General features: G+C 40.1%; 2 pseudogenes; both read right to left on the bottom strand.

Annotated features, from left to right (window-relative positions):
• Positions 1 to 599: 599 nt before the first annotated feature.
• LOC110334285 lies at positions 600 to 1,853 on the bottom strand (annotated as a pseudogene).
• Positions 1,854 to 2,865: 1,012 nt separating this feature from the next.
• On the bottom strand, positions 2,866 to 3,780 carry LOC110334131 (annotated as a pseudogene).
• Between the last annotated feature and the right edge of the window lie 4,705 nt (positions 3,781 to 8,485).

The following is an 8,485-nucleotide window of genomic DNA, read 5'->3' as shown; positions in this document are numbered from 1 at the left end:
TTCTCTTTTAATGTGAAGGCTGTTTGCAGGGTGTATGAGTCTGCCTTTTTTTTTTTTTTTGAAGGGACTGTAGCTTCCTCTCTCTTTATTAGACACTTTATAGATAACACATAGATCTACACTGTTAATTAATTATTAGTATATTGACCAGGACTAAGGCCCTGGCCCAGAGCTGAAGACCAGAAGCAATAAGGAATGGGAGTGATACATTGGTGGTATTTCTCCAACATCTCAACCCCATGAACACCAAATCCATAAAAGGAGGCTCTTGAATACTTCCAGGGTGAGATCAGGGTTTAGGTTAATTTAGTTACCCCTTGCTGCATCTTTCAGGGAAAGAAACCAGCAAGAGTCTGGAGGGAACAGCCAGGTGAATCCAGAGAGATAGACAGACAGACAGACAGACAGACAGACAGACAGACCCAAATGGAAGAAGGGTGGGACATGGACAGGTGCTGACCAGCTGGAGATAAGATGCAGCAAAGGCAGGCTGAGCAAAGAGGTTGGGGGCAATATTGCAGCAACGCAGGTGTGCAGTCCCAGAATCCTGCCCTGAGTGGCTGGTCCGGTGTCAGCTGGCAGTCTCCTGGTGGCATTCTTTACCCAAGTCTGGCTGAGGGCTCACACTTTGTGTGTCCTCTTGGTGAGTCTACCAGCTTGAACTTGAGGTGTTCCTTGTAGGCTAGGTTTCTCCAGGCCTCTTGGTGATTGTCTGCTTTTCACAGACCCAAATTTCCTGTGTGACCTACTGGATGAGTCTGAAACCCCTCAAACTCATGGGTGGCATCTGCCAGAGCATTAATGGTCACCATGTTCAGGTGATTTGTAGGCTTGTCCAGAAAGAACATATAAAGGTTCTGCCATGCCAGCCATGCCAGACACACTTGGCACTTTTGCCCACCTTACAGTATCTGAATTGATTTCACCTATTGTTTCCAGTGAGGCCATATCTCCCAATGATCTTCCTCATCTCTTTCTCTTTGATATCTAGGTAGCACTTCATCACGTACTCTAATGGTGAAAAGTCCAGGTCCAGCTGCTGCTGTAAGTGCTGATAGAAACACCATATTTTGACATGAGAATGCATCCAGATAATTCCATCTGTGGGCAGAAGATCTCCAGTTAGCAGATTCAACAGAATGGACTTTGTACTGTTGGGTCCTACCTGAACCACTCATGTGTTAAGGTCAATGCCAAATTTTAAATTATTGTAGATGCAAGGCCTGTCTTTTGCATACTAGAAGCTCACTCTCTGCATCATAATGACAGGTGGTGGGATCTTACCACATGGTGGGCATTAAAATGACAGCATCTTGCCACTCACAATCTTTTCTTTCAGTCCTACTGCTATCATTTTCTGTAGTGTTTTCTCTTTGCTTTGAGCCTGCCTGACTAGCTTTGCACTGCCATGGCCAATCCTGGCAATGTAGTTCTTCATGTGTAGTACCTGGTCCTGTTCCTAGAGAAACCTCTCCATCTGGTTGTCTTTCAGCTCCAGCTTGTCTTCACATACTGATCCTAATTACTGAGCAATACTTCAGTTCTTGGTGTGGATGTGGATGATATTGAAGTCCTGAATGAGGAATGGGACACAAGGACCAGGATGCACCTAAAAGTCTCCAGCCACATACAAGCATGCCCGTCCAAGTGGTTGGTAGTCTTGTCCAGTTGCAGCATGAAGGACTGAATAAAGTGGGCTCTAGCAACAGGAACTCTCATTTGCCAGCCACCACAATGTCTTTCAGGTTCGTGCACTGTATGGTAGGTACGAAACCCAACTGGTGTAAAATGCTTGAGACCCTCATTTTGGTGTTGTCAGTGTCCAGCTCTTCTGGCTGCTTATAGAGTGTCATGAAGTTTATTGAATAGCTGCTAACAGGATAACAACCTAAAAATAATCTCAAATGTGGGGAAAGGGTATGGGAAAGGTTTTTATTTTAAGGTGAAAAACACAAGTAGACCTCAAGTCTGTACATAAGCAAGCAATAATTGTCTGTGCTGCTAGTGTAAGTGGATAAGGCAACTCAAAACAATATTTGGGTCTCTGCATAAAAAAGTTACAAAAACAAAAGTAGCAGTTTAGTCATATCATAAGATGTAGAAGGTCATGTTGTACATTTCTGTATTGGGGTAAGTGAGTAAAGCTTGTTGAAAACTTATCATTCAGGGACTGGAGTCATATACATATGGCTAGTGGGTAATAACATACAAGCCCAGCATAAATTAGAGTTTCTTTAGCAATCACAACAACATGCCAAAGTCTTTAATGTGTGTGGAATTTATACATAGTACATATTCTTACCACTTCTTCAGTGCTTCAGTGCCAAGCACTTGGTGTGTGCAGTGAATTAGCTTCTTTCCCTGGTCATGTCCTCTTCATAAGAGACCTTTCAGATAAAGGATGCTTCCTGGCATTCCTCTTCACTTGTTAATTGGTTTAGAACAGCCTCTTGCACATAGTGAGTGCTTTGCAAATAAGTATTGGAGTCAGTGATCATGAAAGAGCAGTAGAAGAAACACAAAGGCAGGAGAAGTTTGTGGGTCCTTATAAGCATAAAATCTAGCATGCAGAACAATAAAATTCTAATTGTGGGTGAGTGCATGCCCTCTTGTATTTTCCTATGAGGGATACAGCAAGATAAACGACATGTTACAATCGATGCAATGGTGGGATAGTGAGCATCCTTGCCCACTTCCTAGCATCTGTTCCATTCTTCAGTTACCTAGCACCAGCTGCATGTAAAGAAAAATCTATTTTCCTAATCAACATATTGTTATGATATATTAGCATGGAAAGGCAAAGCCATTTGGGTTTATATAGCATTAGATCATATAGATCTGATGTGGAAAGAATTTTATTATTTGTCAGGAGTCACAGCACATCTTAGCAATAAGGGCATCCCAGATAATCAGGATAAAGGGGCTAAGTACTTACAATGCTTTCATATTTGGTATTGTGAAATCTTTTGTCACTGTGGAACCTATATATAAGGAGAAAATGAAATCTGCCCAATAAAAGAAAAGGAAACAGGTCATGAGAGTGAGAACCCTCTGGGTAGCTCTGATTTATGGCCTAGAATTGTTTGTAGACCTGGACCTGTGAAGATAGAGGACACAGACATGATGTTTGTATAGATGGAGAGCCATTGACCCACTGCTCCATCCCATGAGACTCTGGAAAATGACATCACGAAGAGCCATGAAAGAGAGGAACAGCCACTTAACTGTGTGCCTGGATGGCAGCATATAGCAATACCCAGTAAACCTCCCAAATTTAGACCTGTTCATGTTACTGCCTGCAAATTGGAGCTAATCAGGGAATTAAAGATCCAAAAGAGAAGGAGAAAGGCAAGAACATGCCATGCTGTCTGTGGCTTGAGCTTTCTCCACAGTGTGGTCCTGGGACTGATGGTGATAGCTTGGACCATGCTGAGGAGTCAAGTTGTGCAGATGGAGAGACCACGGGCAACTCTTTCTAGATAAACTATAGTTTTACAACCAACTTCACCTAGGAAGTTTCTGATGTAAAAAATTGTGTCTATGTTTCTGACCCCTATACAGTAAATGATTGTGTTTATAAAAGCCAAGTGGATGAGAATTACATCTATACTTTTGTTTTCAGATCCCATGATGAAAGTACATACATGTCTCACAAATAATAGGATGTTTCCTAAAACTCCAAATCCAGTAAGTGAAATGAAAATTATTCTATGGATGAGATCACTCCAAATTATCTTCATGGCTAAAACTAGGAATAACCAGAGAAACATAAGGAAGTAAACATGATTTAGTTAATGCCTGTGCATTCTCTGTTTTCTTTAATGAATGTGGGTGACCGGGCTGAGATGAACCAGGCCTTCACTTAATAGCCAAATGGTCCTTTGTTGGGAGCTGCTCAACCCCCTCATTCCCAAGGCTGCTCTATCTCTTTCCTCCCAAAGCTGCCCATGGGAATCATTTGACTTTTACCCTGAGATGACACCTGGGGCTGTTAAGGCATGTCCAGCATTCCGGAGCAGGGGAGCCAGGACTCTGAGATAAATCACAGGAAGCTTCAAATCTGCAATCAACATCCCCCATTTGTCCTTTGCTCTGTTTCTTTTGATCATGCTTTAACCCCTCCCTATTTCATCTCCCTGTATGCCTAAAAACTGGGGGTTTAGCCCTCAATAAATGAGACCTTCACAAAACTATTGCAGGGTTTCCCTCTTCTTTCCTGCCCATTTCTTACTTTCAGGCTCGGTCCCCCTCAACTCACAAAACAGCTTGTCCTGAGGGGCGGGATAAATGAAATGTAGAGTGTATTATATAAATACAGAATTCTTTGGTATAGATGCCTAATTTTGTTCTTGGACCTTCTGTTCTTGGTTCCACTCACATGGAGATGATGATGGTGATGATGATGATGATGATGATGATGATGATGACAGCTGGACGTAAGCACCATGCTGATGCCTCTCAGCCTTCACAGAAGGCAATTCTTTATGCCCTTCATCTCTAAATTTTTTTCTATGAGAAATTCGAACAATGGACTCCATCATTCAGTTTCCAAGCCATGATATTTATGCATTGCCTTAGATGCCTCCCTTCCCAGATCCTCTCTGCAGACCTGTAGAGAGTTGTCCCTTAAGTAGCACATTGCACTAATAAAAAATATAGCTAATCCAAAAAATGGCAATACTTGCCCAAATTGGGTTGCTTTCCAGGGAAAGTCCTGTGAATTTTCTTTGTCTCCAACTCTGAATTGACCCTGGCAATAAGCAATACATAGATTAATTAGACGCTGTTTACCAAATTTATCTCTGAATTACTTTCAACTTCTCCTAATTCCATGAAATACTGGAACTTACCCTGTGCCAGGGTGTGAGTATTGTGACAATGGTACATGTAATTTTCTTTGTAATCTGATTTCCAGCTAGGATCCTTCCTAGTTCAGTGATGCCCAGAGTTCACACATATTTCTGCTACAATTTCCCTGAACTTCAGGACATATGCTTTAGTACATCAGTTCTCTTGTATTTTTAAAGGTTTTTTTTTTTGAGGTATCAATAGTACATACTGAAATGAGGAAGTTTGTTTTCTTTTCTGAATAGCCTCACTCCTAGAGTTCAAAAATTATACATTTTCATCTATTCAGGAACTGTCAGAGAAAAATTTATATTTTATTTCATTTTAATGCTGGTCATTCTTTTGTGTATTTATATGTTTTGTTTGCATATATGTCTGTGTACCACTTGTGTGCCTGGTGCCTGCAGAAGCCAGAGAAAGGCCTTGGATCCCTGAAACTGAAGTTGCACATGGTTGTTAGTTGCTATATGGGTGCTAGTAATTGAATCTAGGAATTCTGTGAGAGCAGTGAGTGCTCATACCCCTTGAGCCTTCTCTTCAGTCCACATATGTACATTTTTAATTAGCTTTCACAAGCTTCTTACCTCCACTATGCTAGAATAAGTAAATCCAGTCTGTGCTCAACCAGTTAAATAATGGTTCTGATGTGGTGAAAGGTAATATATATTCTAGAAGTTTAAGGAATACCAGAGATTTACATAGAAACGCCAGGATTCACCAGAACATGCTTTGTGACCACCCACTATGAATTAAAGTTTTGGATTTCCTGATTCATATTCATCACTTTGAGCATATTATTTTGGCTTTGTTAAAAGCTGTTTTTTTTAAATAAATTATGTTTTGTATGATATATGTATATTTTAGAGAGTCAATGAACTAGCACACGTAATAATTAGGGAAGTATCAATTTTCTAAACTAGGTTGTTAGAGTTAATAAAAAAGCTCATAGGTGTTTTATCCACAATCATCATACTCCATGGTTTACATTAGGTGTAGAAAAGAAGAAATTCACAATAAATGAAATCATGGTCAAGAAAGAAAGTCTATTCTATCTGCAAAGGACTGAAGTCTTCAGAGGTTACAAAGTCCAGATCAAAGTACTCGGTCTTAGGAGGCAAATCACACAGATTGTGCAGAAGCCAAGGGAGCGAAAGCGTCCCATTCCAAGCTGCACTGTAGGTGCCTCTGCCTCCTACCATTCCCTGACCTATGTAAGGATCAGATCACTCCCAGTGAAAATGCAGTGTCCTTGTGGACCCTGAGACAATTCTGGATTGCATGCAGGGAATGATTGACTATCTTCTCCTTGACTCCTGTCACTGAGTGACAGGGAGTCCACATCCTTCTCCCTGATACATCAGACCTCTACAAATTTCTTTCGGTCTCAAGGAGCCCCATCCACCATGACATGGCAGCACTCATCTGGGCAGTCTATGCAGGGCTCAGTGTGGGTGCCATCAAAGTACAGCCAAGCCCTGTTTATTCACCTCAAGTCCTTGTGTTCAAGCAAGGTGTCAGGATGTCCTCACTATGAATTTGGCTTAATCAGGGGGAAAAGGCTTCCGTCTTTATCCCCGAGGGCAGCTCCGCCTTTTCTCTGGTGCTCTGCCATTTGCTGTACCTAGAAAGTTTATGATCCCGATTAAAATATTTTTCGGTAAGGAGAAGGTTGATGAACAGTATCCAAGGGGTTCTGGCATTTTGAACTTAACTCTAGTCTTGCCTTGTTCCTTCCATGTACCCCCAAATGGAGGACTGCTTTGCTAATCCAAAGCGATCACTGCTTGAATATTTTTAAGCATATTATTTAGTAATAATAAAGTCTCATTGAGTACTACAGCCAAGAGCAATCTTCAGTGTCATGATCAGACACAGTAACTAGGAGATCGTGGATCTGCTCTGCTCTCAGTACTACTTTGAATGGCTGCTACATGGTCTATAGTTGCTCCTAAGTGTTTTCTGATGTTATATTCTTTTCTTCAATTTTTTTGTAAAATGCATTTTGATAAGATAATTTCCTTCTCCCATCACCTTGCATATTCTCCATACTTCTCTACACACCTTACTTTATGTTTGCTCTTTTGTGTTATGCTCCTTCCTTCCAAAGCTTAAAACCATGAAAAAAGAAAATCAAAGGAACCAAAGAATAGATCAAAGTGGGGGAAAAGCTCAAACAAAACAGAACAAAATACCATGCATCACGCCACTCGGGAATGGGGGTCCCTGGAATGAGGGTCTTCAAAGCTAGGTGGGTAAAGATTGGGTGGTGACAAACAGAAACAAACACAGAAGCAGTTTGATTCTGGTTGTATTTTGCAGCTCTCAAGCAGGGGTTTTTATATATTTAAAGAACAAATATCACCACTCTTAGAAGATTTGTTCAGTGAAGCAATCACAAATACCACCATCATCATTTGGCACAGTAAAGCACAAAATTCAAGCAAACATTACAACTCAGAAATGATGTATTCTGTGAATCACAAACAGAACAGGTGACACCATGATTAATAGAAATCATCCAATTGTAAGAACTCTGAATGGTGTATTCAGTGGGGCAGTCATCCAAGGCTAAAGGCATATTTCCAAGAGGATGTTAATAAATCTTTATGGTCAATTATTGTTTAACATCTAATACCTGATCTTTTATAAATCTTCAATGTGTAAATTTAAACTATTTTAATTCTTTTTATTTAAGGCTTTCTTGACCATATGCCAAAGCCCACCTTCAAAAACACACATGTAGCCATATGAAATTTTATTATTGGAAAGTTTTTATATATCATGATACTATTATACAATTTTGTAAATGATTTATAAGTGAAGCATTGGTTTACCCTGAGTTAAGATCATGTTAGTGACCACATTTTAAGGAATGGTTTCTTACCCATTATTCTAACTTAAGATCTTGGCCTAGGCTACCAGGAACATGTAAATAAGAGAAGGAATAAGAGGAAACAAAACAGATAGATTGCCGTGAGAACTATGGCTTGATATTTTGCTCTGACCAAGAGTTCCAAAACCAACTCCAGGAGACCTCCTTCTTTTGAAGTCTACTACCTCATTCTGTGGAACTTGACACACAGATTCTACTGGGGTTGGTGTGGCATCTCTCCCTTTTTTATTTTTAAATTGAAGCCCCTAAAGATCTCTTTTGTCTATAGAAATGGAGGAAAAGATTAATTGGAAGATGACTGGAAAAATAAGGCGAAGAATTATTATTCCTGTAGCCACTGTGATAACAATGATCCAATAAAGCCAACTAACAGGGTTTAATGGCCGTAAACCAAAGCTAATACACTGAGCCAAATCTTCTATATCAGTAGATTTAACACGTGCTCTGCTCATAGTGTAGATTTGGGCGTCTAATAGAGTCATATCATGAGTAATATCATTGTCCTTCCAAATTCCCAACAAATGATTATGTCTTTCATTTTAAGGTATTGGCATTACACATACGTACCGAAAGCTGGCATGGCACTTTGTAGACAGCTGAACTTTACTATTTTCTACTTCTTGTCCTAGTGCCAAAACTACATCCTCTGAAGCATCAAGTTTTACTTCTTATTTGTTATCTATAATTCGTTGCCTTGCAAGTGTTAAAGAGACATTTTTATTTAAGTCATCAACAAAATGTGCA

Source organism: Mus pahari, chromosome 16, assembly GCF_900095145.1.
Source record: "Mus pahari chromosome 16, PAHARI_EIJ_v1.1, whole genome shotgun sequence".
NCBI lineage: Eukaryota > Metazoa > Chordata > Mammalia > Rodentia > Muridae > Mus > Mus pahari.
Note: the sequence above shows the minus strand (reverse complement) of the source record. Positions and strands in the feature narration are given on the sequence as shown.